The 4,984-nt window shown below is 45.4% G+C and overlaps 1 pseudogene; it reads right to left on the minus strand.

Moving 5' to 3' along the window:
• Window positions 1-481: 481 nt before the first annotated feature.
• On the minus strand, window positions 482-546 carry LOC126300069 (U6 spliceosomal RNA; annotated as a pseudogene).
• Between the last annotated feature and the right edge of the window lie 4,438 nt (window positions 547-4,984).

Consider the following 4,984-nt stretch of genomic DNA (forward strand, 5'->3'; position numbering starts at 1 on the left):
TCTTCCATTTAAGAAAAACCTGAAACACTGTCTTTTCTCAGCTTCCTTAAGTTTTTCTAAAAATCGACGCACGTGAACAGTTTTTTTCTACATGAAACAGTAAAGCAAATGTCTCTATCTTTGGCCAGTTATCCTTCTTTCTGTTTCCTTTCAGACTCAGTCACGCCACTGTCTTTGATTCTGTCTTGATGACTAGCTTTTATACAATGTCCCTCTTTCTCCCCATCTGTTATGTCCATTGCTGGCGGTACACTCAAGCCAAAGCTAAAGCTAAAGCTCGACGTCTGCCAGTGCCGTCATTCGGTTACGGTGAGGAGGAGCGTTTTCCAGAACACGGCTCTCCCAGCCGTTGTCGGCTTTGCAGAGCTTGGAGTCGATAATTATTACTCAAACAGTTCCTCTATTGGCATCACGAGGTTGAGTGCACCATGGTCGAGTCCTGTTACCAAAGAAAAATCCCTGGCAGAACCGGAAATGGAACCAAGGGCCATGCTAGTCTTCTCTGTATCGTTCCAATTTTAGTATATGTACCACTGAAGCGAGTACAAACTGACCTACAGAGGCGGCCTTCAGATTAAACCTCCCGTATTGTAAGCTGTATTTGTTGTTCTGCTTCTTCTCAAATAATATAAACACCGTGGTTTTTCTGCTATCGCTGGTACTGTGTTCACAGTCTATGTTGTATTCTAAACTAAATGTGAGTCCTTTTCTAACAATGTTACAATGCACAAAATATAAAATATGTGGAGGGTCTAATTCGGTGTAAGCCATAATCTGATGGCCATAATGTTGCCAGGATAAAGAATTCAATATACAAATAAATAAAAATGAATGAAGAAATGGTTTGCACGGGCACCAAGTACATATCCCTATTTAGTTCCAATTCTATAAAAGAAAAAAAAAGCGAACAGACTCTCCAGTAATGAGTATAAACGACCAAATCCACTTAAGGGAAGTTACACGAGAGTTTAAAGTCGTGGTAAATCCCATTAAGCCAGCGCTATTCGGCTCTGCCGTAGTTCCACGATTGAAATAACTTCATATTTCTGTACAAAAATTGCAGTCAGATTCCATAATTATGTTAGCAAAGTTTTCTTATACTTTTGAAATATTACGAGTAGTAAGTCCTATAAATGCATTTGCGAACAGTCCGTGATTTGGTTGTTGATTCATTGTTTTCATTTGCACGGGAGTGCAGCATGGATCTCAATATCAACATCTACAGTTACATCTACCACTATACGCTGAGAATAACTGGGAAGTGTTTGTCAAGAGCGTACAAAAAAATGGTTCAAATGGCTCTGAGCACTATAGGACTTAACATCTATGGCCATCAGTCCCCTAGAACTTAGAACTACTTAAACCTAACTAACCTAAGGATAGCACACAACACCCAGTCATCACGAGGCAGAGAATATCCCTGACCCCGCCGGACGAGCGTACATTATATTGCGTCGTATATTAAGGTTTCTTCTCGTTCCATCAACTTATGTAACGTGGGACCAATAGCTGCGTATAAGCTTCTGAAAGATCTTTTTTTGCTTTATTTTTTTTCTGCGCGATCTCTGCGTGATAGAGACGTAGGGGGCAGAAAAATATTGGTACTTGCTGTTATGGAGAACGGTTTACGAAATTTTTCTTACACATCATGCAAGATATGTGGCGTACTTCTTCGAGTGTCTGCGTTTAAGATTCTCAGTTTTTCTGTTGGGCTTTCTCACCAGTCAGACAAGCCTGTGACCATTCGCAACACAGATCTTTGTGCACGCTCTTAGTCTAACTTCGTACGGCCTCAGACATTTGAGCAGCATTCAAGTATGGGCCATACACTTGTTTTGTGTGCTAACTCTGTGGTAGACAACGAATAATACCCTGTCTTCTGCTTTACCCGCATTCCAAATATTTCTATGCCATGAATGACCCTCTTGTGAATGACTAATCCTATAATCTTACAATAACGCGATTTTACGATTTGTAAGAAGCAAACATTACATTTTCTACATTTCGATTTAGTTCACAGTATTTTCATCAGACTGATATTTTCTTGGGCAGAATTTTCTACTCCACAAGTAAGGTCGCTAACCCAGATCTGTATTGCGCCACTAGTATTCCACCAGCAAGGTGAGTGGTGTTAAGTTCCACATCATCAAACTTTATGGCAATGTCCTGGCTCCAATGTCGAAACTTCTCCACGTATCTCATGGATGCTGCAGCATGTGATGGTTGGGGTGTGTGGACGGGTTACTTCTGAAACCGAAATTGCAGATCTGAAGATGGTTGTAGAGGAACCGAAACCGGTCATGTGAATAAACATTTTATGCAATCAAGACGGATTATAAGTAACATTGTGAAACCACTGACTGCGGTTATCCCATCAGACATTATGTCTGTTTTTGCAGTGATTCTTATTTGACGTAGAGCGCTTGTGAATCATCTTCCACGACAGAAAGCTGTTCACCATAGTGAGATCCATCACGAAATACAGAATTCTATGCCACCATTCGAAGAACGTCTACCTAGAGCGCATCTTTCTTTCAGTCGATCAAATCTATCAATTCCACCCATGATCTTGTTATAATCAGCCAAACTAAGGGGCAGAACAAACGTAACTGTGTCCCATCTTTATTCACGCGAGTCAACAACAATGTGACTGTACGGTTGTCCATACACTTCACAGCTGAGATAGCACCTTTTATTTGAAACTGAGATTCTCCTCTTGATAACCTAATATTACCTTTCATCATAGGAGAGAGACCTTTGCGATTCACTCCGTCAATTCCACAGGAGTAAGACAGAAATCAGCCTAGGTGACGTAAAAATGTTGTCATACGCCACAAGTGCAGCCTTCTGATGCACACATTCTGTTACTTTTAGGACTTTCCCCTAGTGAGTAACCACATTGTTTTCTTTTGATTTTCCAGTGTAGATAACGAAATTCAGTATGTATCCTGTCTCTGGTTCGTATGAACACCGTATTTCATGCCTCCTCTTGGCAGGTTTCATTGCCATGATCCGCTTCATACTAGAGAGGCCTTTGAAAGAAATCAGGCTCTCGTCAACAGGTAAGAAAGTAGTGTGGTCGTAATTTGCTTTGCAATTCTCTAATTTTTTGTTAGAAGAGGTCGCACTTTGTGAAGCTTGTCGTACTCAGGGTGGCTTCGAGTTCTCTGTTCCTCGTTGTTGTTGCAATGGACGTTTTCAACAATTTTTTTTTACTCTCTTACTGCTCATTACTTCTGTTACAGCATCAACTCTCAGAATTAACTCCAAAAATTTGACCGTGATGGGAGTACATGAACGTCCATAATAATAAGGCATCCAATAAATGGCTGCAGCTCCCCAATGTTCGTAGGACTCCACCCTTTTACTGTACCAACTTCCCCCCCCCCCCCCACCCCCCCCCCACCCCCACATACAAAGCTCTATTTTGAGTAGAATACATACACTCCTGGAAATTGAAATAAGAACACCGTGAATTCATTGTCCCAGGAAGGGGAAACTTTATTGACACATTCCTGGGGTCAGATACATCACATGATCACACTGACAGAACCACAGGCACATAGACACAGGCAACACAGCATGCACAATGTCGGCACTAGTACAGAGTATATCCACCTTTCGCAGCAATGCAGGCTGCTATTCTCCCATGGAGACGATCGTAGAGATGCTGGATGTAGTCCTGTGCAACGGCTTGCCATGCCATTTCCACCTGGCGCCTCAGTTGGACCAGCGTTCGTGCTGGACGTGCAGACCGCGCGAGACGACGCTTCATCCAGTCCCAAACATGCTCAATGGGGGACAGATTCGGAGATCTTGCTGGCCAGGGTAGTTGACTTACACCTTCTAGAGCACGTTGGGTGGCACGGGATACATGCGGACGTGCATTGTCCTGTTGGAACAGCAAGTTCCCTTGCCGGTCTAGGAATGGTAGAACGATGGGTTCGATGACGGTTTGGATGTACCGTGCACTATTCAGTGTCACTTCGACGATCACCAGAGGTGTACGGCCAGTGTAGGAGTTCGCTCCCCACACCATGATGCCGGGTGTTGGCCCTGTGTGCCTCGGTCGTATGCAGTCCTGATTGTGGCGCTCACCTGCACGGCGCCAAACACGCATACGACCATCATTGGCACCAAGGCAGAAGCGACTCTCATCGCTGAAGACGACACGTCTCCATTCGTCCCTCCATTCACGCCTGTCGCGACACCACTAGAGGCGGGCTGCACGATGTTGGGGCGTGAGCGGAAGACGGCCTAACGGTGTGCGGGACCGTAGCCCAGCTTCATGGAGACGGTTGCGAATGGTCCTCGCCGATACCCCAGGAGCAACAGTGTCCCTAATTTGCTGGGAAGTGGCGGTGCGGTCCCCTACGGCACTGCGTAGGATCCTGCGGTCTTGGCGTGCATCCGTGCGTCGCTGCGGTTCGGTCCCAGGTCGACGGGCACGTGCACCTTCCGCCGACCACTGGCGACAATATCGATGTACTGTGGAGACCTCACGCCCCACGTGTCGAGCAATTCGGCGGTACGTCCACCTGGCCTCCCGCATACCCACTATACGTCCTCGCTCAAAGTCCGTCAACTGCACATACGGTTCACGTCCACGCTGTCGCGGCATGCTACCAGTGTTAAAGACTGCGATGGAGCTCCGTATGCCACGGCAAACTGGCTGACACTGACGGCGGCGGTGCACAAATGCTGCGCAGCTAGCGCCATTCGACGGCCAACACCGCGGTTCCTGGTGTGTCCGCTGTGCCGTGCGTGTGATCATTGCTTGTACAGCCCTCTCGCAGTGTCCGGAGCAAGTATGGTGGGTCTGACACACCGGTGTCAATGTGTTCTTTTTCCATTTCCAGGAGTGTATTTGTTTCATTTACGATTACGCCGAAAATATTGTCAGCAAAACGTTTTCAAAAATAGGATAGTTCATTATCACTGTTACTGAAAATATATTTTGAAGCAGCACCTCTTACTGTATTAC

The sequence above is a fragment of the Schistocerca gregaria genome, chromosome X (genome assembly GCF_023897955.1).
Source record: "Schistocerca gregaria isolate iqSchGreg1 chromosome X, iqSchGreg1.2, whole genome shotgun sequence".
NCBI classification, from domain to species: domain Eukaryota; kingdom Metazoa; phylum Arthropoda; class Insecta; order Orthoptera; family Acrididae; genus Schistocerca; species Schistocerca gregaria.